General features: G+C 36.2%; 2 long non-coding RNA genes across 3 annotated transcripts; one reads left to right on the plus strand and one right to left on the minus strand.

Annotated features, from left to right (window-relative positions):
* The first annotated feature begins 907 nt into the window (after window positions 1–907).
* Window positions 908–3,522, plus strand: LOC126758165 (uncharacterized). 2 transcript variants are annotated; one of them, XR_007666826.1, is made up of 3 exons: window positions 908–990; window positions 1,084–1,175; window positions 3,321–3,522. It is a non-coding gene; the product is annotated as an uncharacterized LOC126758165 (long non-coding RNA). The 2 variants fall into 2 exon arrangements; XR_007666825.1 differs by having other exon boundaries at window positions 1,084–1,165.
* Window positions 3,523–6,928: 3,406 nt separating this feature from the next.
* On the minus strand, window positions 6,929–7,454 carry LOC126759027 (uncharacterized). The gene is made up of 3 exons (XR_007666941.1): window positions 7,343–7,454; window positions 7,187–7,277; window positions 6,929–7,109 (listed from the first exon to the last, which is right to left on the minus strand). It is a non-coding gene; the product is annotated as an uncharacterized LOC126759027 (long non-coding RNA).
* Window positions 7,455–25,577: the final 18,123 nt, after the last annotated feature.

Consider the following 25,577-nt stretch of genomic DNA (forward strand, 5'->3'; position numbering starts at 1 on the left):
TTTTTACACTCTCTCAAATTAATTCCATTATCTTACTAACTATATCTGCTTTTAAATACTTAATTGCACTTCATGCTTGCTTGCATTCGGTCTATTTATAATTGATTTTGATTTGGAATAAAAAAGTAAAAAATAAAATTAAGTACTTACATATATACAGGGTGCGACAACTTTGACTAATTATAGACAACAAACTTTTGAAAGAGAAATTCGTTGGATTTTGTCTCATTACCTGCAATTTAGAGGCCACAAACGAGTTGTCAACAGAACAACGTCCAATATTAAACCGGATTGTATGGACTCTGAAGGTTTCAAACATGTTTTCAATTGGACCGCGACCAATATTCAACCGCGATTGAAACTATACAATTTCAGTAGAAATATGTCCTGGACCCCCGGCGTCGATTGTGTGTGACATTAACTGGTCAATCTTATCTTCACATTTGACTTCATCTCTCTGCGGTCGACACGGTTATTTGAAAAAAAAAGTGAAAACTGTACTCCAGTCATTCCCAAACCCTTATTGACGACATAAAATATTCCACACCCTGTATATATTTCTACTTTTTTGTACTTTTAGGGCGGAGTATATTTCTTGCTTTTGAAGTTTTAGAGATATATATTTTTTACAACATTTACATTTGGTTTCCGAGTCAAAAAAAGGACCATAAAATGAAATATACAAAAAAAATATTTTGCTTGAGCTCAAAATTGTACCCTTCAAACACTCCACCTCCTAATCTATCAATACTCTACAAACTTCATTTAACAAGTCTTTGCAGACTCACTGATTATATAAAAAAAAATGTTTAAAAAAACTTCTAAAAATTTTCGCTCTACCCTAATGAAGTGCAAAAAATGTTGACAGTCCATTATAAAAGCCGCTCATCACTGATGGCTCTACATCAGTTTGTCATAAATCGTGCTAACAAAATGAAATTGAATTTCCTGATTGTTCTAATAATAAGCGCATTCTTCGGCGTCATAATGGTGTGTCAATAATTGCAAATATATAAAATATCAACAGAGAATTAAACATTTGAAACTTCTCGTATACGTAAATATTTTTGTTTATCGTTTCAGGCTCTTCCACAACCAAGTGGTACACCACCTAGCGGTCCTCCACCAAATGGACCACGTCCTAGCGGTCCACCACCAAACGGCCGTAAGTAGATGTAAGAACAAGATTTCCATATCAGAAAAGCACAATAGTTAGTTTACCTATACATATATGCCCGATGTGACTAGGATATTAGTAAGCTAACACTGTTGTTATACATTTTTGAGACTTATTGAGGTCTTTACCACAAGCATCATTTCTTTGAAAAAAAAAAAACTTACTGAACTTGCAAAGCACAGTGCTTCTAAAATGCTTATTACATACCTTTGCATAATATTTTCTATGTTCAGATTATTGTTATACTTTCTTACTACCAAATTAAAGAAAAATATATAAATAATTTCCATAAAACTGGTTTAAAAGCTCAATACTACAAAAAGCCCACTAAGCTTTCATTTTCAGAAATAATTAAATTTCAGTAATTTCAAATTCTAAATGTTTTTCTAAAATTTGGGAGCTCTTTATGAATAGCTTTCCATCAAATGAAAGTTAAATTAGCATAAGTGTTATTATTATATTTTATGAATACACAAATTTTATCTTTTTTTCAATGAAAATGTTTTCAAAGCTCAGCCTTCGAAAAAGCACACTAAGATTTTTTTTCAATGAAAATGCTTCTAAATTTCAGCCATCGAAAAAGCACACTAAGCTTTCTTATTTGCTATACCAGATGCTTTCATGAATATTTATGAATATCTTTCCATCATACGAAAGTTCAAATAGCATTGGTGCTACCAGTATTATCATAATTTATGAATACACAAATTGTATCTTTTTTTTCAATTGAGCAATTCACAACCTGTCGTAAAGCATCGTAAAATCGTAAAATTATAAAAAAACAAGTTAAAAAATTTATAATTTTATAATTTTACGATGCTTTACGACAGGTTGTGAATTGAACAAATAAAAATGCTTTTAAAGCTCAAAGTTCGAAAAAGCACACTAAGCTTTCTTATTTGCTATACTAGAAGCTTTCATTTTTGAACGAACTATAAGTGTGTGATTTAAAATTCGCGAAAACTAAATTTTTTTCTTAATTTTGGAAACTTTCTATGAAAGCTCTTATCATATAAAAGCTTAATTAGTATTAGCGACATTATTATATTTGTTAATTACAAAATTAAAAACAAAACAACATTTTCCAATGAAAGCGCGTTTAAAGCTCAAATCACATTAAGCTTTCTCGTTTTGTATGCTAAAAGCTTTCATTTTTACATAAACTATAAATGATGCAAGTTCCATATATGATTTAGAATTGCGAAAATTTATTTTCTAAATTTGAAAACTTGCAGTGCAAAACTTTTTATGAAAGCTTCTATCATACAAAAGCTTACTTAGTGTTAGCGTTATTATTATATTTTTCAACTACAAAATAATAAAAATATACAATATTTTCTTGCTTTTAAAGCTCAAATTAAACTAAGCTTTCTCGTGTTGTATGCTGAAAGCTTTCATATTTATACGAACTATAAGTGATACGAGTTCCCTAAATGATTTAGAATTTCGAGAAATCATTATTTTTCTAAATTATGTATATAAATTGATTTAAAAGTTCAGATGTTTTTATTCTTCTAGACATTTTCAAGCTTCTGCAGCTCGTGAAACTCTTTATTGTTGACACATTCGAGTTTGTCCTCGAAATTAGGCTATTTTGAAAATAAATCAAATTAGTCCAAATACATATATATAGTACATAGAAAGAACTCAAAAAGCTTTTAAATATAAAGTCAAAAGTTTCACAGTATTATTTCGATATCAGCGACTTCTGCCGATTGTGCTTTCAAAGCTTTCATGTATATATGGTTATTTATACGAAAAACAGAACGTTAGTCATGTTTGTTCTAAGACATTTTGAAAAGTTGTTATCATACGAAGCTTGTTCTTTTAATACAGAGCCATATACTACATACATATCTTAGCGAGAAGTTATGTAGAATTGCCTAGTTTTGTTTATAGCCCAGATTTTCTAAAGATTTTTGGAAGAATTCGATTAAAAAATTTAAAGGTGGCTCCAAACTTCACATACATATATTTGGCAACACAACTCTTTTCAAATCCCAAGCCAAGGTCTCATGTCCGTGTACATATTGATATACAAAGCACTTTTTTCACAAAATTTCACCATTCCATCTGCACTCTTTATGCGTTCACTTAATAAACGCAGCCTCCATTTTCTTAACATTTTACTATTTTTCTGCAGGACGCGGTCCCCCACCAACCAATAGCACCAGCTCGGGCTAGTTGAATCGTCTAACTACATACTAACAAAGCCTTGGACAACGGATAAACCTCTATGAATCAGTTTTGGTCTTAACTCTACAGATCTACAATTTTATAGCAAATAACTCACTTCTGTTTTTTTAACAAATTTCAAATTAAAATGCATTAAAAAATTACAAAAATTTTGTATAATTAAAAGAAAATTCAATTCTTCCAACAAAAAGTTGTTCGAAAAAAAACAGTTTTAATTTTGTGTCAGCAAATCGTCTACTTTTTCTTTTTCCTTCAATGTGAGTATATAATATACTTCCACCCCAGTCCACTCAATGCTCACTTGGTGTTGTTGTTTAATTTTTTGCCAGCTGTTGTTATTGGCTTAATAAAACCATAAAGGTAAATTATTGTCTTTGCTGCATTTTATCTGCCGCAGTAATAAATTCCAACTTAATTATAAACATAAAATGCTTGGTTTTGTCGATGCATAAATATGACCACTTAATGTGGTTATATGCGAGTACCGTGCAGTAAATTGTTATTGTAATTTTTTGGGTTGCCAAACTCGCCTACAATTATGTTTGTAGCGGTCAAGCTACGGAATATTGAAGAAAAGGCATGAGAAAACGGTAAACTGCAGGAAAACACAAAAAAATTCTTTAAAATAATACTTAAAACTGGGAATATATATTTCAACAACTCAATATTTTTAAGCAAGAAAATTGACTTTTCAAGATATAAAGTCTACTTTTGGAATACAATTTGAAAGGAGCGCTCAGAGATTATTTTCGAACTCCATAGCTGAAGTCTGACTGAGGATCCTCTTCAATGTCTGCACTACGTCGTAACTTTTTACTGTACTTTAGAATACAGCGAAGTTTTTGAGATCCTTTTAAGTTAGAAATCGTGCTCTGAGCGACTTAATATTCACTGTTTTTATCCACTTATTTAAAATTTTGTCGAGCTCATCAGAAATGAGTTTCTGATATTTTCATCTATTTCTACATCTAATGGTCCCCGTTAGGGTGGTAAGGTGCAGATAAGTTGTCATCGAGGTCATCTAACGGTAGACCCAAGAAACATGCTATTTTGACGTGGTCGGACCATAGGGAGAGAGGTGTCAGATGTGTAAGGTTAGTTGGGCATGCAAAGAGGTGGTTTGTGTCATGCGGGGACTCGTTGGATGCTGGACATATACAAGTATTTGACATGTCGGGGTCGATTCTGGATAAATTACTCTCATTCTTGCGGCAACGCAAATTCGTCGTCTGCAATTGGTGGTGATTTGACTCCAAGTACGCTATTCACTGAGAGGAAGTCGGTGAAGGTGTTTATTGCTCCACTGTGAATGACGGTCAGGGCATGTCTGAAGTTGTTGCATCCGAAGGCTGGTTGGCGTATTGTTTTATGTCGTCGACGTAGTTGAGGAAAGACCTCTGGAAATTCCTAGGAGACGACTCTGTTTCAAGCAGGCGACTACACTTTTCGTGGAAATCATCCCAACAAAAACTGCTTGTAGAGAAGTTTATTATGCTCTTTAACTATAAGGGCCTCACTGTGTAGATTTTCGATCAGAGACACCAAGAGGCCACCTGTTATAGTTAGGACTGCAGTGTTCTGGCAAATCTGAGGATTTTGTTGCGGCTCTGTATGGCGGTGGTATGAGGGGTGAAGCAACACAGGCTGTCTAGTGTCAATGTTTACCAATATCTTATCTTGCTTGGCCACAGTGAAATCGGCAGTAATTGTAAACCCGATGAGGCACCTTACCCAAATTTTATTAGGATGTCAACTAGCAGGGATTACCCTGTCTTCGTGCCATCGAACACTGGATTAATAGGCTTAACGAAAGCTTATAACCAGCAGGGGTCCATTGAACTGTTGGGACTTAGTAAGGCAACTTGTTGAAATGACAATCAGAGAGATGAGGTTGACACATTTACACATGTTGTCAACATATTTCTCCTGCACTCTCCAAATTTCGTCAGCCAAGGTTTGAAGCATCTTTGTTGCCATATTTTTTACGAACACGTCGAATTGTCTGGAGTTGCTATTAGCCGTTTTAGTAAATTTATGGCATGCCCTGTGCGTTTCATCGATATGCTATGGGCTTTTTGATCTATGTACAACTGGAAATACTGGACAGAACAGACCAAGCGTGGCATGTTTAGCTGTCTAAGTAGGATTTTAATAGGCTTCCGAGATATCAGAGCCCAGGTAAATACTTATCCTAACCTAACATGCTTTGACATTGAGTGAGATTTTCTACCAACTTTTGACTTAAGCCAAATCATATGTTGTGCGAAGTTGATAACTTTCTGAGGCATTTTTGCCTCTCGCTGTAGATAAATTTATTACTTATCAATTTATGGTTTATATGTGATCTTACATGGCTCCTCCAGTTCTCTACCAGTCCACTTTAGTCACATCAATTAGATGCATTTAGTGCACGAAATGTTTACTCGATGTAAATGTACAACTTACTTAGATATAACTGCTCCCGAGTATAAACTTCTTCACAGAAAGGACTACTAAATCTAGTGATTTTGAATACCTTGAGTTAACTGTTTGTGTGTTCAACCTACTTAAGGAAAGCCTTATCTCGCTAACAATGTCATCGAGGCACTTCGTGATGAGACTAGTATGCGTGCCAGATAAGGTAATTATAAAGTTGACGAGATGACAAGAAAGGCCTCTTGTCCCGCTAGCAATAGAATATGAACAGGTCGAAGATCCGATCTCTCAGCATTGGGATACTATTACGTCTTGTGCTGTCGGAAGATCTTTTTGGCCCAAAGTGAATCGCTATAGGCCTGGTGTGCTTTTTGCTCCGGATAAGTTCAGTATATCCCTAGTTGTAAGGGATCACTACCTTCTCGGTATCCACGCGATAAAGTTGAGAATCTTACCGGACTTCTACTTGCACTTCCTCTTTGATTGTCCCGTCTATGCGAGATCATGGCTTAAGCAACTGCAAGCTTACACTTTCAGAGAGTGAGCGAGTTGGAATAAAAATACAAAGCCGAAGCAGTTTTGTGGGGACTCAAAATAAAGAAGTTCACTTGATGGTATTCATAAGGAACTGTATGTAATAAATGCGTTCGCCATCTTTAGCAACAGCCACTGAAGAAAAACACAAAATATCGCTAAATTTTTGAAAGTTGGAGTGATATTATGGTTGAAACCAAGTAAGTATGTTTCGAGTAAAGGACCGTATAGTAATTTCCAGATATTTTTGGTTCGAGGAATGTTTAAAGGAGCTTTTGTTTGGATACCTATAATCTATTACTAATGATAACAGAAAACTTCTGCTATCTGAGTTCCAAACTTCTGCGAAATAACTGTTTAAATGTAATCATGTTAAATTTCTGTTTTTGAATTCAAATTGTGACTTTGACCTAATCCATAGCCTCCGACGATGTCAAAATCAAAAGATTGATCAAGTTGTCTCAACTTTAAAGTAAAATTGTGGATTATTATAGTTTTTTTTCAGCAGTTTTTTTCAGCAATTTTTTTCAGCAGTTTTTTAGCCGGATGTTTTACCTACGTCCTAATCGACTTAATGAAATATATATAATTAAGAAAACCATTAAATGAAATGCCAAGCAAGTTTTATTGAACGAAACAATTTTGAGGTCGCTATCTATTATTTAGAGTTTTGAGGCAATATTTCCAGCAGCTGCTGCTCAAATCCCGTCCAATTACATTTCCTTATTCGTCATCTTGAATCAGTTGAATTTGTACTGCCCAACAGCTGGCGGACCACGGCACGGAGCTTGGGTTTAGTAGCAATGTTTATTATTAATTCTAAAACTGGAAAAAGTGTTTTTTATAATTTAGTGAATTTGATACCTCCGCGTATGTTCTGGGCGTCAGCTCCGCCATTCGATGTTGAACCAGTTGAAGGTGATGCGGTAGTAGAGCCTGCCTGCGGGCTTGCGAGCTGCCAGTTATGAGATGACATTATTTACAGTGGAAGTTCAGTATATAGGCTTTCAGCTCACTTACCACCAAACCACAGCTAAGCACCGTTAGCAGTAGGAAGAGTAGAAAGGACTTCGACATTTTTGTAATACAAAGGAAGTTTTTACTAATGCGCGCCGATTTGCAGAGTGTTACTCTTAATGTGTTGTTGGCTTTGACCGGCTTGGCTTTTATAGTCCGATTCATTAAATTGAGTTGCCAAATATTCGGCAATTTTCATACTTCACTTAACCATACGCGTGGATAGCGCGATAATCCGCTTGGTGTTAGTCCGCTTTGTGTTGTCATTTAATAATTATAATAATTATATTTATTTTGCATTATTTCATGCATATTATTTTAGTTCGACTATTACGGGCTATTTCACCTATAATTAAAGTAATCATTTCTAGCTTGTTAGGGTCTGCAGCCGCTGTGCATTTCGCGCGCGCGCCGAGTAGCTCTCGTTTGGTCATAAAAATTTTACTTATATGGCTTCTTTGTGGAGTCTTTTGGTGCCATAGATATTATCACCAAATAATTTGGGTGAATTAAATTATTAAATGGAAAATTATCGCTACAAAGTGTTGTTAAATGATTTGCGCTTTTGGTAAATAGCTGTGATAATTGGAGTGGAAATTGAATATGTAATTAATTCTTAAATGGTACAGTGGTCATATAATAATTTTCAAATTGGCTTAGAATGAATTAATTCTTAATTGAAGTCGTAGTTCCTCAAAATAGCTTTTGAAAGCTTTAAAATCTTAAATAAAGTTCAGTAAAAATTTCCGTTCTTTTTGCATTAACTTTTCGATTTTATTTATCATAGTTAGAATGATCCGATTTGGAACTAATAAGCATTGCTTTCTTCGTTAACTTGTTGCCATTTCAAATACCACTCAGATAGAAAACCTCGTTTGTATTGTTTAAAAGACTGCAACAGTCTTTTTTAACAGGTTTTCCATCAGACAAATCGTATCCCTAGTAATCATCTGACGCTAAGACCTGCCTTTAAGATGGAAGCATCAGAAGGTCCCAATACAACTCCCGGATTGTCTAGCAAGTGAATAACGTATACCTCTACTTTAAGCCAAGGCTGGCCGCCTCTGAGTGATTACTCCCTTCTGAGAGTCCAGTTGTTGATAGTTTATGTCCGAGTTAGAAGGTTTATGAATCTTCGTTTGGCCACTTCACTGCCTAATGAAGGTTGGAATATATCTTCCTTTAGCATTCTCTATCCAATTATATCTGTTTATAAGAGTAAGATATAACAGTTATATGTTGGATTCGCCAATTGCTAAACTTAGGCAAACCCAGTGCCTATTATGGAACCCAGAATTTCTTGTAATTATTCGTCCCATTTTCTTTTTCACCGGGAGTGGTTTCTAGGTGGCAATTGCCTACTCTGTCAATAGGCGAGTGGTATTGTTTTATATACAATTATATATGAGCCGCTTGTTTCAAGACCGACGGCCGCTCGCAATTACAGCTCTGGTGAACAGGCGCTGCAATTAGACTTCAAGGAAGCTTTAAACCGAAAATGCTGGAGTGGCTTTTCTGAAGATTCTTCTCTTTTAGCCGTGACCCCAGGTTCCGGGTTGGGTACCACATCTTACACAAGGATTACACAGATTTCCAGTGTGCGCGGCGAGGACGCAAGAGTAGGAATTAGGTATAACCCTACGGCTGTAACTGCTAACCCAGCAGCATGACTATATACCATTACACCCTCTATCTTAGAACCAACATCAACACCTAGAACATTATCAGCCTTGAAATTCGACGCAGAATAAATTTTGCCAACAGGTGCTACTTTGGACTAAGTAGGCAATTGAAAAGTAAAGTCCTCTCTCGACGAACAAAGACCAAACTTTACAAGTCCCTTATCATTCCGTCCTGCTATATAAGTCGTCCTTTGAAATGATAGAGAGAAAGGTTATATGGTCCTTTGCGTATTGGTAACGGCGAATACCGCAGACGATGAAACGATGATTTGTACGAAATATACGACGAAATTAACATAGTTCAGAGAATCAAGAGACAGTGGCTGCGCTGGCTAGGTCATGATGTTGTCCGTATGGAAGAGAACTCTGCAGCTTTGTAGGTTTTCGATTCAGTACCCGACTGAAGAAGAATTCGTCCAACTAATCATTAAACTTAAAGCACAATTTCTTAATCAATATTCTGCTTATCCATTGACTTCTATTTCAACTGTTTCGCCTACTACAAAATTCAAGGCATTCAATTCAAGCTAAATTAAATTTTTCGAAAATATTATACTTTTAAAAACTACTTCTAAACAATTTCCACAGCTAGGTATTTATCGTAACTCATGGACGTTTCTGGATATAATCGCAATAACTAGGGAAAGACCAGCCTTGCTAATATTGAGGAGCCCCATAGATCGCATGCGATCTTACGCATTCCAGAAGAACCCTATTTACCGTAATGTAATATTTTCAGTGATTACATTATTGCCTTGGATAATTATCTAGCCTTACTTCTCGAAGATATCAATGATCGGCAAATGAAAATTGTTTTCCACACAAGTACTTGACGGAAGACGTGTGTATACGCTTTGTCTGTTAGTGTGAGGAACATTTGAATTAGTCGTTTTAATATCATAGTATAGATATACTTGTGGGACAGGGGTCGATATTCTAGAGATAGTGGTTTAAATCACATAGATTCGAAAGCATAACATACAATGTTTTTAGTTCAATAATATTTTGTTGTGGACCTTAATTAGAACTAATAAAGGTCACTGACCACTTTATAAAAAATTCCGTTCAGCCTTATGGGGAGAATATTGGTTTCTGGAGTTCGACGCCGAAATAAGAGGCAGCGGCTACGCTGGCTAAGTCATGTCGTTCGAATAGATGAAAACACTTCAGTTCTAAGAGTAATCGACACAGTATTCGCTAGGGGAAGCAGAGAAAGAGGAAAAGTTCAACTGCTTGGAAAGACCATGTGCAGAGGACCTGGCTACTCTTGGAATCTTCAATTGGCTGTTGTAACTCGGCTATAACCGGGTAAGCGGTGTCTACGCCAATAAGTAGAAAAATAGGAGTACGGCGACAATTTAATATTCCAGCTAGGCTTCTCTGACAGTTACATAATGCTCAAAGACCTTCTTACGATGGCAGTTATAAAAAATGTAGGACGACTCTAAGAGTTTACGACATTAAGTTTTGTAAATGAGTACCCCATTGGGTGCCCAATTTGACCAAAATTTCTTTCTAAAGTAAGGTCAATGAAGGTCGATTTTTTTTTTAATTTTGTGTAATGTTATTTAATCATATTTCACTCATTTAATTACCTCTTGTTTTCGTCGCTCGCCTGCGTTTTGTCTAGCCATTCGGCACTCTTTATTACATTTATTATAACAATCTTTAATAATTTCGCGCTGTCATTAGGTATATTTAGCTATATATCAGTTGATGGTGAGCATCTTCTGTGGGGTAGCTTTTGAACCTGATACGCCATGTTTGTGTTTACTTCGCTCGTCGCTGCTAGAGATATCCGAAAACTAATAAAACTTTATCTTTTTAATACGAAAATTCAAATGGAAATACACACAAACACAAATACCGTAATCTATGTATATACGCTGCGCGCTTCAAAGTTGTCTGCCCGCATCCGGTATTCTTACTTTCCGCCTTCCTTAATGCTAACCTTTGTCTCGTGCTGCCGCTCTCTATTCGGTTGGCAGCTGCTGCCATTGCTGCGTGTCCGTGAAAAATTTATTTCCTTCACTTTTTTGCGTCGCGCTTCTCAGCAATGTCGAGTTGATCTCACGGCAGCGTCAACTTCCTGCCATTGCCCCGACGACTGTTGGCATTTGCGACTTCCCAAAGGTATTGAGCATAATTTCCGTCTGGTCTTAAGTTTATGACTGCAGTGGATTTGAATTTTTGTTTAAATTATGTCACAGTATTCGGATAAATATGTAGTGGCATCCACCAGTGGAGCGCGGAACTCGTTGCTACGGAAAGGTGAAAATCCATTACAAAAGAATGTCATACATTAGAAAATATGACTTATTTAAGCAGCGACTCTGTCTTCATTACAACTGTAACTATTTACAAAATCTTATCTTTGGAATTTCCAGTCTTTTAAAGAACAATCAGGGCATGATCTCGAAAATTTCGACTTCATAAACAATTTGTCTGTTTTTTGAACCGATTTCATGAGACACTAAAATTTAAAGTTTTTGATGGATGACTCGATCTACTATATAGTATATGTTCCGTTAAGTTTCACAGCTTTTGTGTTATACACTAAAGCCAAGCATTAATTTTTTATCTGCCTATTTTATTGGTCTATTATTGACGATTATTTTCTCACAGTATTTTCGCTCTCCATAAAATTATTATGGGAGAAGCTCAACCACCAAATAAGAGAAGTTTAGTTTGTAGTTTAGTAGACTTGTCTTGTTCTCCGAAGTCAGGAAATTTGAGTAGATGTATTTTTAGATATGATAATCGTTTGCGATTATTTTACATCAAAGACGAAATCTCTTCCAAGCTCACTTTATTTTCAGCGCTATATGAGAACTCTGTAATCATTGAGTACGATGTTCGTAGTAGAAAAGATATTTATAGTCTATCCAGAGCCATTGGTAGAAGGCTGGAAGCTTAAATCGTAAGTTCTCAAATAGCTACACAGTAATATGAGAGCTACTCCGACATATAGTTAGATGTTCTGTACACCTTTCATGAATAAAAGAGTTTGCATATACAGAGACGTAAAACATTTCCACAGTCGAGTTAAAAAAATAAAACATTTGCCGATCTCACGGCAGTCAAGTATTTGTGCGGGATTCGGTCAGGAAATCAAATATTATAATCTTCTCCGTCTATGGTAAACAAAATGCTAGAAAAAATATTTGGAAAGAAAGTTTTTCGAAAGGCTGAGGCTGCGGAAATGGGTTTAATTAGAAAAAGTAGATAGCAGAATGTTTTTATCCATTCGGATGACATCATCTAGCCAGCGTATCTCGTCGTATATCACGTACAGCTCAACGTTCCATCGACTACGGTATTCGCCGTTGGCAATGCACAAAGGACCATAAATGTTCCGCGTAACCTTTCTCTCGAAAACTCGTAACGCCGACTTATCAGATGTTGTCATCGTCCATGTCTCTGTACCCCACAGCAGGTCGGGGATGACGATTGACTCGTAGAATTTGGTCTTTGTTTGTCGAGAGAGAACTTTACTTCTCAGGTGCCTACTCAGTCGGAAGTAACACTTGTTGGAAATAGTTATTCTGAGTTGGATTTCGAGCCTGACGTTGTTGTTGGTGTTAATGCTGGTTCCAAGATACGCGAAAGCACGAGAGGTCCTTGCCGATCCTGACATAGCATTTGGTATTGCTCAACGTCAGTTTACACAGGCGAAGAGGTGGTGAGTGTCGATTCTCTTTTTACTGGACTTTTCCAAGATTTGGAGTATGGTGAATATCTGGTCAGTTGTTGATTTTCCAGGTCTAAAGCCACACTGATAAGGTCCAATTAGTTTGTTGACGGTGGGCTTTAATCTTTTACACAATACTTTCGAGAGAACTTTATATGCGATGTTAGGGGGCTTATCTTTCACTGCCATTCAGCAGGCTGGAGAAATGTTCGCTCCATAATTTCAGTATGCTCTGGCATCAGTCACTAGATCACTTCTGGGGTTTCTACAAGTGTAGGCTCCGGTCTTGAAACCTTTTGTTAGTCGCCGCATCTTTTTGTAGACTTTCGCGCATTCCACTCTACAGTACGGATCCACTTCACGGTACTAATATCTCTTAATTTCATACTCAAAGTTGAGATTGATAGCTGATGTTAAGCTAAGAAACTGAAGAAAAAGGAAACTAGGATTAACTGTAGGGTTCTTGGTACTTAATGTGAAGAACTTTCTAGGTTCTAGACCCGTCAATATTTTATATATTGGGCTTGTTGAAGAAATGGCTAACTATACCAAAAAATTCCTAATTTTTTACTCTCCAGTTTCGCTTTCGCATAGAGTGAATGTTACTTCTTGAAAACTTATCGGATAAGTTGTGTCATCAAATTAGCTACATGGTGATGTTGACATTAATTGCCTGAGTACAAATGGGCCATGTTTTAAAAGCGAAGAAACGGCAGTTTTGAAGTAGGCATAAATACTAGCAAATCAAAAGGAAGAAAATGGACGAAAATTATCGATAACGTCATATTGGGGTGATCTTCTGAATCTTGAGGTGAATGGTAGTCACTTAGGGTTAAAAGGTGGTCTTCCAAGCAAAGTAGTGACAGTGGCTTCAGTACATAACATACTTCAAAAGTTAGCAGTTTAATTCGGTAACTAATTCAAGAGCTGTGGAATATTGACTCTTCATCAGATTTCGGCAGACATGAGTAGGCTTTTCACGAAATAACAAAAAAAGGTGATTTGTTTGGACTTAAAAATCAAATTAAGCTTCTGTGGTTCGATTCTTCCAGTTTTCAAACTAGAAAAAAAAATATTTTGGATTGAAAAACAGCTTTCCTGGTTATTATATCAAATTATGTTTGTAATCTAGTAACAAAATATTTGAATATAAAAAATTTTTTTCCATTTACCATTCAAAGCAATTGAAAATTATTCATTATTTTTTTATTTCACGCCTCACTGCACCGTTATGCTTTTGTTATCAAGCAAATGTGTTAACTTTTTGGCAAATTATTATAATCGCGCATTATCTACACATTTTTTGTGTGCAGTGTAACAACTGATTTGAAGTGAGTTGAGCACAAAGCAACAACAAATTGTGGCAATAATTGTGTGCGGTCATTAAATGTTTGTCAATACTAATAAAAATGCGGTAAATACATATGTAATGATTACTAAAATTACAATAATTGCCAAAACATAAACATTTGCGCATAAAACTATACGAGAATATTCTATGACACAATGTTGTACGCTACTCACCTAGCTGCTGACTTTCGCATATATATGTACATACTTATATACACATACCTTAGTGTCAACTGACAATTAATTACTAAATAAAATGTCAATTAATTTTACAATGAATAATCATAAAATTCGCACCCAAGAGAGCGATCTAAATGTTGGCCGAAAATAAATACATATCTTATATGGTCATGTGTATGTGAATAACCGTTTGCATTTGCATACCTTGTCGGAAAAATATAACAAAATATTGCTGTACAACCGACAATTCGTAATATTGCGCTTTAAATAAACTAGTTCATTACTAACTAGTCGCAGAGTGGTTTTAAAGTATTGGATATTTTGAGAGACAGAATATTTAAAAATAAAGTTATAAAGAAAAGTACAATCTATGAAAAAATAAAATATGGTATTAGTTAAAGCCTAACTACAGTCGTCCAGAACTCCAAACTCTTCCCACTCTCATTTCTCAACAATTGATACAAGTAGAGATTCTTTTTTCAATGAGCAAAATTAATTAGCAACAAGAAAAAACGTTAACTTCGGCTGCATCGAAGCTAATATACCCTTCACATGTGCATTTCTTTTAGTAACTATGTGTTCAGTTTGTATGGCAGCTATATGCTATAGTTAACCGATCTGAACAATTTCTTGGGAGATTACATTGTTGCCTTAGAAAATAACATATACCAAATTTCGTGAATATATCTTGTCAAATGTGAAAGTTTTCCATACAAGCATTTGATTCCGATCGTTCAGTTTGTATGGCAGCTATATGTTATAGTGGTCCGATATCGGTCGTTCCGACAAATGAGCAGCTTCTTGAAGAGAAAATGATGTTTGCAAAATTTCAAAACGATATCTTAAAAACTGAGGGACTAGTTCGTATATATACAGACAGACGGACGGACAGACAGACAGACAAGGCTAAATCGATTCAGCTTGACATACTGATCATTTATATATATACTTTATAGGGTCTCTGACGATTCCTTCTGGGTGTTACAAACTTCGTGACAAACTTAATATACCCTGTTCAGGGTATAAAAAATGTTCTTTCGAATGGCAACAAACATTTCCTGTTAAATTTAAAGTTTCTGTGTGTTAGGAACCTTGAAATGGATCACCTTTTCTCATCTTCGTTCCACATATATCTCTTCTTTGCATGCTTTCTGTAGAATTGACATTTCGCAAGCACACGGCAAATTTTCAAAGCAGTTTCTTTGATACCAGAGGGGTTTGTGAATTTTGACTGCTATACCATTCCAGTCCATATTTGGTCTTTTGCCTTCATCAACTCAATCACATTCAAGTTTGGCCTTTCTTTTCTGCAATACACGATTTGTAAAGAATTATTCCGTGCTGAAATCTTATTACCTATAATATAATTATTCTAATAAAATTGTGTCTTGTTCTGGTAAAACCTTTCAACCACAGTCTGTTAGCTATAATTTCAGAGTGAATGCTCATTTTTTCTACTTTGACACAGATTGCGTTCTTGTCACCCTTATGTATATTCATATTCCAAGTTTAGAGTTAGGATCAGCGCTCATGAATTCATTCTGACTGTTCAGAAAAGGATTCTTGAGGCACTTTCTTCCCTATACCTGGGTCGTACTACCCCATGATAATATGATGATGAATTCCGTAAACAAGTTCTAATAGCTGAATGTTCTCAGAGTGATTTTAATATGGTTTTTTTAGCAGGTTGGAGCAGTATCCATATTGTACTGAGAAATGTTGTCCTACCTATAATGAACATCGACTTTCTGGGAACGATGCGCACTGTGCAAGTTATCTTGTAGTTTAAAAGTCCAGGTCCGGGTCGGGTGGTTACTTTAACTCGACTGTCGTCGGCTCGAGTTCATTAGCGGGTATATGTGGACATGAATTTTCAACTATCCAGAAAGTCTTGTTTTCTCAGTTAAGTCACTTTATGCAAAATTCAGTGATGTCGAAATTGTTCACGCCTCAAAATATTTGTATTACTTTCAAAATCTATATTGCTTTACTTTCCCACATGGACTATTATCCGCAACCACTTTATAGGGCCTCCATTTATATGCATTTATTTATTTATTATTTTAAAATTTCAATACATCGGGTGCATGGGTCAAAATTTCAGATTTGCAATCGCCGGACGCATACAAGTGTCGGCGGCCAAAGGTGAACAGCGTTGAACAATGTGTATTTATATTGTAATTTTATAAATATTTAATTGAATGATAAATAAATGCAATAAAACGCACATACATGCATTTATATTGACATAAGCGCAGACACGATGCGTGTAACGTTTAATGCCCGTTTGTATATGAGGCGCAGTGTATGTGTGTGCTGTGGCCGGTCAAAAAGTCAGTAAAGTCCGTGTAATGGCAGCCAAATGCTGGTGAGCAAATATGTGACTTACGAAGTCATAAAAGGTTAAAGGATATATGCGCAGCATCTATATACTATATATGCACATTAGGGTGATTCTTAAAAATTAAAAAAAAAAAATTGTTAAGTCATTTTTTTCAAATTTGTGATACTGCGATTAAAAAGTTTGCTTATAAGAATAGGAATGCTGATATGATGTACTTATGTACATATATAAGGGTGGTTCTTAAAAATTTCGAAGTATTTTTTTTAATCTGTTTTTTTTATTTTTAGTAGTACGATTAAAAAGTTTGCTTATAAGAATAAGCATGCTGTTATGATTTATATGAGGGTGGTTCTTAAAAGTTTCCAACAATTTTTTTTTTAATTTTCTTTTTAATTTGTAATACTACGATTAAAAAATTTTCTTTTAAAAATAAGCATACTAATATGAAGTGTTTATTAGAGCTACAAGTTTGGCCTACCCTACTAAGACGCCATAAAATTGAAGTTATTTATATCACTTTACACCAACAACTTATAATATTATATAAATATTAAAATATTATTAACAAATTTTGGTTTTTCTTGAGCGTTGTTATACTAATCTGATATTAAGCCGTTAGATGCCACGCTTTAACCGCATACTGAATTGACCGAAACTAATTTTCGCGGCTTCAAACTAAAGTCACATCGACTTGCTGCTTGAGGTTTGCCAATTCTGCTATCAAAAAATACTTTTCAGTATTTTAGTACCACCATAATGCCAACAGCATGACTTTTTCGTGCCACCACTGCGTATACGCAACGTGAATTGCCATTTTAATTATTACATTTCGGGTTATCAACACATTTACACATTTGCATTGTATATTTATTGTTGTTGTTTGCCTTTAATGTTGTAAATTTTATTGTTATTATTGTTTTTGTAGTTGTAACTGTTTTGCGGTTGCACGTTTATGCCAAACGTTTGTTGTCATATTTATTATTGTTGTCGCGCTTGTTATCCACGCAAGCGTAGTTATCGACAAATACATATATAGCTATCTATATGTACTCTATATATGCATATGTGTACATTTTTACGGTTATTCATGCATTTTATATGCGCCGTAGTGTCCGCAATGCTTCGCAGCTATTTACTTATTTATTTAAATAATTTATTTTTGAAATGTGCCACATAAAAGTAGATGGTTCATTTTAACCGTTTCGTTGTGGCTTTATTTGTACCGTTTTTTCTCTATTCGTAATTTTATATGTTTCCATTAAAATATGGATTATAAATAACTATATATTTGCCAGCGGAAAACAAAGCGTTTTTAATATATCAAAGAAAAGAAGAAAGCAAGGTCGAAGTATTTCTAATATCGTATCTTTGGTTAAGAAAAATGTGTTTGCGTTGATAGCTATAGAGTATTGTTCACCAAACGATTATTTATTTCATCTAAAACTAATCGAGTTAGATGTAGGGTTATACATATTTACATATGTAAATGATCAGACAGAAGAGTCATTACTCATTATCCTCTGCGTATTCTAACTATTTTAACGTTCCTAAGTTTCTGATCGTTGGAACCTAGAGATAGATGCCTTGTAATGACCCTTAAGTTCTCTCGTACGGAAAAGAAAGAAGCTTTCCGCCATGAACACTACCCGAAATTACTTTTTTGGTATGCCCTGTGTAGCTGATGCTCCAAGACGTGAGCTGTTGTTCTAGAGTCAGTTGCTAGCAACCCTTAAGCTTAATGGTTTTAGGCAGCTTAAGGAAACTTAATTCCCGATTACATCTGAGCGTCTCAACTCGTCTGCCTTTTCAAATAGATAGCCTGTTTTGTAGTAAACTTAAAGAGACCACTGAAGAACTATATAGAAACCAAACTTGTTACTCCAAGGATTGGACTTGAGAAAAACAAAGAATGAGAGAACATTTTGTTCAGCGATGAAGCTCACGTTTGGTTGAATGGGTACGTTAATAAAGAAAATCGTCGCATTTGGGGTGATAATAATTCAAAAGCCATAGATGCCATTACATCCTAAAAAGGTCACTGCTTGGTTTCCTGTAAGGGGAGAGGGAAACATTGGTCCATATTTCCTCGAAAATCAACCCGGCCATAATGTTGCAGCCAAAGGGAATCGATGTAGAGTCATGGTTAGTAACTTTTTCGTGCCTGAATTTGAGAGTTTTGATATGGACGACATTTGGTGCCAATAAGACGGTTCGTGGTATACAGCGAACGAAACAATAAGTTTATTGAAGGATACTTTTGGTGGGCAGATTAACTTGCTTCGTGAGCCTGTGGCATCGGTTAAGATCATGCAATTTAACGGATAAGGCCGATATGACTGAGGCCTTGCCCAATTGCTGCCTTTTTCCTATCGGCTTGAAGTTATTCGATTTAGCCAGAACGGTCCGTCTGTCTGTCCATCTGTCTCGCGAATCGATGATTGGATGCTTGTTATTGCAGAATGCTGAAGTACTCGGACATTAGGAATCTGGATGGTATGGGAATTAGCTGAACTGATGGACGTTTAGATGTTAGCGGTGTGAACTCCATTAGTTAGAATGCCGGACAGTTAGGGACGTTTGCGCATGAATTTTTTAGACAGCGAAGACATTTAATTGGTTATTAGGGTTAGCTTCTTGTGTGAGTGGTGTGTGCGTGTAATGTGAGTATGAGATCCAACCCTTGGTCACTTGTCCAGTTCAGTATGGAAGCTCAACTGGTAGTGGTTCCAGCTACAAGGTATGACCGGAGACTTAATTCTGGTACCACGGGGAGCTGGAGCGCATGGGTTTCGCTCCAACCGGCTAATGGCCCTATGGGAGTATCATGGTGGTTGTGGTTAAAATCCGAATGCAGGAAGAACTGACACTTTGTTGCAGTTGATTGTGGAGTAGCATTACAAACGAGTAATCGAAGTACGGCAGAGGTTTTAGATGGACCTTGAATCCTCCTGATCAACACATTGATTTATTCCGCTGTGCTCTTGAGCGCCTTGAGGTAAGGCTGCCGTCAGCAGGTACCCACGTTAAACACACCGGACGTTGTCCGTCCGTCCCATGGACGTCAGGTACCCATGTTGAACATACCGGACGTTATCCGTCCTTCTGTATATACTTAAACAAGTCCTATAGTTGTGATACCGAAATAGCCTTTCCTGCCGCTTATTTCGTGGAACCGTTTATTTTGGGCCATTACAGCATATAGCAGCCTTTCAAACTGGATTGATTGACCTTTTTTCGAGTCTTTGTCTCTTGAAAACTTTGTTCTTTCTATTCGACAAGACATCCTCACGAAATTTATCATAGCTGTTGTGCACGATTAAACTGTTATTTTCACATAAATTATTAAGATCGAAACACTTTTGCATAAAGCTGTGGTACAAACAGATCGAACATAATCTATTTCTTGTATAGAAAACCGTTGTTCAGTTATGTTTTCAGTTTTGGTTATACATATAGTTGCTATGTATAAGAAATGGAACTATGAAGGGTATTTTAAAGCTTCAACGCAGCCGAAGTTAGCATTGTTTTATTTATTACTAATATTTTTGACGGACAGGACATGTCCAAAGTGTAAAAAAAGTTGTATGAATCTCCCGGTATGTTTTGTGACTAGATGCCCAAAAAAGAGACAACAATGTAATTCTCAACTTTAATGCCTTAAAAAGGATAGGTACACAGTTTAAGGCACAAAAAATAATGACCCGAAACACCCTACCAGCCCCCAAGTATCTATGCTTAAAATCTATATAACAAATGAGTGTTTAAAACTAATATGGGCCACCCTGTAGACTTTAGTTTCAAAAATAGTACAAGAAACACCCTGTAGAGTCCTCAATATCATTGTCTTAAAAGAATTTTTTGCAAACCGGCGTAAAGCTATAACATTTAATTTCACAATAGCGCGCTAAGTGCCTAAAACAGCGCCACCAAATCACCAACACCAAACACACACAGACACACACTCACAGTAAAGAACAAAGCCGCCATTGCCGCGCGCCATTTGCCTTCTATAATAAACCCACACTTATGTACATTGGCACTTGTCAAACTTTTTATCGCCTTATTAACTCATTTTTGTGGTGTCAATTTTCATAAAATACCAAAATAACAACAACAAAAGCAGCAGTCAACAATTGAAAGTGAGCGCGCATAAAAAAGCAAACAAAAGCGTCAAACAAGGCACGCAAAGGACAAGTGGCGGGTTAAAAGTGCGCGAGTGCTGGCAAGCGGGAGGAGCGGGGGGACGCTGATACTTTGTGTTGATTGCGTTGAAAGCGTTTGTGGCAACTTGTATGGTATTGGGCGCCAACAAATCGACGCATAAAATATGCTACAAACAGCAGATTGTCTTGAATTACAGTGAAATTAAAGTGACAGAGCGCGGAAGAGACGGAGAGTGGGCGAGGAGCTTGCATAAAAGTCGTCTAAGTAGCTAGTGAAATTTAAGTGCCTTTGTTCTGCGTGGAATTCGGTAAAGTCTTGCAAAAACTTTTGTTGTTTGTTGTAATTCTTTTCACTGCCGTTTCAAAAAGTTCGACACTCGAAGACGTTCAATGAGTGTTGGCATTTCGGCGTGTCAATTGAGTGGCCAGTATGCCTCTACAATAAATACAACACTTCGCAGCACCACGTCTTCTTCGTTGAATTAGCGACGCGACAACATATTGCTTCGTGCCGAGCTTTTGGCGAAAGTGGGGTTCAAAGTTTCGTAACTCAATACTTTCGCTTTCAGCAAATATTGCTATTGTTGCTGCTTTTACAGTTATTAGGTGCTAATTTCAACACTTTTCCACACTTAACGCACAAGCTGTATGTTGGTTGTATGAGGTGAATACCAGAACCCGCCTGGGGAAGCAGAGGAAAAGGAAGGCAGGAAAGGACCTGACTACACTTGGAGTCTCCAATTGGCGCCAAGCAGCGAAAAGGAAGAACGACTGGCGCGCTGTTGTAAACTCGGCTAAGCGCAAGCGGTGTCTTCGCTTATGAAAAAGAAGAAAAAGAACATGTTCATTATTCCCTGGCGTGAATTCCAACTGTCGAACTAATATTCGACAAATACTGGTCGGTGAATTAAGAACTTATGTCTCACCCGACCTACGTGGCGCAAGAATACTTTGCAATTTACGAAGCGTTAGCTTGGTTTTTCAAGGTAGGGCTCTAATTCTGAATTGACTGCTGCGCCCATGCCAGCTCCGGTTGTCAAGAGTAACTCTCTGATTTCGCGGCTGAGGTCGTTATTGGTATTAATGCTAGATCCTAGTTAGACAAAGTCGTTCACTGCCTTGAAGTTTTAACTGTCAATAGTGGCGTGATTTTCCATTCGTTGAGATCCTCTGCTTGATGATGGTTTAGTTTGTCTTGTTTTCGTTCATCACTAGACCCAGACTCATCTGCTTCGCTCCTTTTCCTGAGCTTTAGAATGTTGTACACAAGGCCCTGTTCTTGCAGGGGACTATGTTGATACCATTGATGTATGCAAATAAGTCAAGACTCTTGAAAAGATAATGCCAGTATGATTAGGATCTGTAAATCATATTATCTTCTCAAATATCATATTAAAGAAACCGTTCCAAAAGAGGTCGCCATGTCTAAAACCTGATTTGGTATAAACGGCTAGGGAAGATTTTTTCCTATTCGGAGATCGTTTCGATTCTGCTTAGTCTAATTTTTAGGAAGAGGTATTTCAGGGTCTTCTTTCCCTATTCGGGAATCGTTCCGATTCTGCTTGGTCTGATTTTTAGGAAGAGGTGTCTCAGGGTCTTCTTCCCAACTTTTGTACATTTTTATTTTATTTTTGTTTGTTTATCAATGTATTATGTTAAACAGAATTCTTTGTATTTTATAGTTACATATTTATTACCACCTCTAAATTCCATTTCACTGTAATTCAATTCAGTAAGACCAAAAAGTAGCTGTAGGTAAATTGTATTTGTGTCTATGTATATATTTATTAGGAACGGAATATTTCGGCAACTGACTTTAAATAGCTCTACAGAGTTCTTTTTACCAAGTGTTGCCCTCTTTAACTCCATCTAACTCATGCACATCCGAGTTCCAACAGAGCGACTCGATTACACAGCTTCTAGGCTTAACTTCTCCCACATTATTTTACTCCGCATTTTGCCTTTTCCTTTCAGCTTGTGTGAAAAAGACGTTTCAGCTTTATTGAGCTGCGTCACCGACTTGTGGCAGCCAATTTAAGGCGTTGCTTTGGCAACATATACCAAAAGTTCGTCACTGCTGAAGAATTGACATTGATAACGGTGCGTAGCGCTGGCTAGCATTGCACAGTGGTACAGTCTTATATATTTCTGGCAAATAGTTATCGAATGGCATAAAATACCTTGAGTCATTGTGTGTATATCATTGAATATATTAGACCGATGTTTTGCTTTTAAAGAAAAAAACCTGAGAATTGATGAACCCATACAACTTAACGGGGGTAACGCTCAAAGTATGATCCCAAAATTTGTTATAGAATATTTCATAAAGTTCGCAAAGTGGTATATTACCTCAAAAACAACTCAAGAAAGCTCTTTTTAATTTTGCTGCAAATTCTTAAAAAAAAAAAAAAAAATTAAATTTAAGTTTAATAATCCGATATTTTCTTCAAATTTTCTCCAATATATTTTACAAGAATTTTATAATAAACCCAAAATATTTCGGAGTATTTTAACTTTAAAAATGTAGCTTAAGCACAAAATCATATTAAAAGTAGTGACTAATATATTAGTCACAGAATATTTTATATATAGGGTAGTCGAAAAAGTTTTTTCGTATTTCTAATCAAACTTCAACTTATTTTATTTTAATATTTATAATGAAATTTAATGAACCGAATATCCACAATTTTGGTAGACCATTTTTGCCATTTTTCCGCAAAAGAGACATTATTCCAGCTGTGTGAAACTTTTCTGGTTTCTCAGTTAAAAACTGCGACAAATAATTTTCACAGGCTTGTCTTGAAGCCAACTGGAGTAAAGTTGGAGGTAAGGGAGTTTTGCATTGACCGAAACAAATGATAGTCCGAAGGTGTAAGATCAGGGCTATATGTTGGATGCATCTCAACTTCCCAGCCAAGCTATCCCAGTTTTTGCCGAGTCATCAAAGATGTGTGTGATCTAGCTTTGTCCTAATGAAAGACGAAGTCCTTTCTGTCAGTCAGTTCTAGCCGTTTTTTACGATTGCTTGCTTCAAACTCATCAGTTGTTGACAGTAAAATTTGGAATCAATCGTTCGAACAGGCTGGAGCAGCTCATAGTAGATGATTCCTTTACAATCCCACCAAACACTCAGCATAACCTTTCAACGCGTCAATCCTGGTTCCATTCACTTCAGAAATGGTTCGATTTCATTTCGTTTTAGCAAAGAATCGCAGGTTTTAATTCGGTCCATTAAATTTTCATCGACAATTCATGTGGTACCCTAACTTCGAGCTTCTTTTTGTAGCCAGCCGTTTTTAAATGGTTCAAAACCGTTTGATGGTGAATGTTAAGTTCTTTAGCGATTTCATGGCTGCTTACGTGATGTTAATCCTGGTCAATCTTTTTCATAATTTCATCGAGTTTTTCAATGATAGGTCGACCAGAGCGAGGACTGTATGGCACAATGTGATTGGTAGCACTGAATATATACGACTGCGCCGACATCTATTGACAAAATACGAAAAGTCTTTTTCGACTACCCAATAGATTCTCAAAATATAATAAAACATCTACTCCTCTAGATTTTTTGTAAATTAATAAAATATCTTAAAACTTAGAATAAGGTTTTCCCAAATAATCTCCATATTATTTTAAAAAATCATAAAAATTAATTTTTTGGTTTTTGTTGGGGATTTATAGCCTGAAACTGGAACTTAGAACTCAAAGATAGTATACTAATAAGAAACTAAACTCAAAACTGATATGAAACTCCTTTTAGCAGGTAGCGAACAACGCAAGATCCTAAAATCGTCATAACCTACACTATATGGAACCTCGAAGAGAATGTAACCTCAAAAATAATTAAAGAAATATACCAATTAACCTCAAAATTCTTTAAAATTAAAAAACAAAAAAAATATTAGTGTATAAAATTGAAATTTTTTCGAAATATTCTTCATATCTTTTAAAATTTCTTATGAAAAATTTCGTCTTTGGTTTATTTCGAGACATTTTAGCTTTAAAACTGGAACTTAAGCTCAAAAATATTATATTAATAAGAACCTAACCTGATGAAGACAATATCTGTTGAGTCGACGCAACGAGTTTACGAGAGAAAGGTTCAGTTCCCACCGGCGGAAACAGAGACAGAGGAAGACCTCCACTCCGTTGGAAAGACAAGGTGAAGAGTACTTAAATACACTTGGAGTCTCCAAATAGCGCCAAATAGCGAAAAGGAAGAACGAAATGGCGCGCTGCTGTAAACTCGGCTATAACCGCGTAAGCGTTGTCTACACCAATAAAGAAGAAATAGTATACCAATCCGATCTCCAAATTCTTTAAAAATTAAAAGCACTTATTACTTTGATGAAAAAAAAATTATAGTGCATGATTCAGTGTTTTATAATTTTTTCGTTATTTCCAAGCGTGTCTCTCATACAAACCTAACCTCAAAAGTATAAAGAATTGTTATGTTTTTTGATTTATTTTCAATTTTAAGTTTGACTAAGTATATTTTCCTCTTTCAATAAGGTTGGCTCGCAAATGAGGAGAAAAAATTCAAATAGCAGTATTTTTCCCTGGAAAACCACACTGTGCCCCGGCCAGCCGTTAATGCGCGCTCATTCACTAGCAACATGGCAACAACAAAACAGCTGCAAGTGCGCAGCCTTTCATCGATGCTTTGGTGTGACAAAAATTATGTGCTCATTTTAATTATTATTAGTTAGCAGCGCGGCTGCATTGACAGGGGTGCCACCAGTAAGCGCTTTATACAGTTGCCAGCGCGACGACTGTTTTCTTGCGCCCGACGCATGAGCGCTACCAATAGACGCTAACGATTATTGCC

This window comes from Bactrocera neohumeralis, chromosome 5, assembly GCF_024586455.1.
Source record: "Bactrocera neohumeralis isolate Rockhampton chromosome 5, APGP_CSIRO_Bneo_wtdbg2-racon-allhic-juicebox.fasta_v2, whole genome shotgun sequence".
Classification (NCBI taxonomy): domain Eukaryota; kingdom Metazoa; phylum Arthropoda; class Insecta; order Diptera; family Tephritidae; genus Bactrocera; species Bactrocera neohumeralis.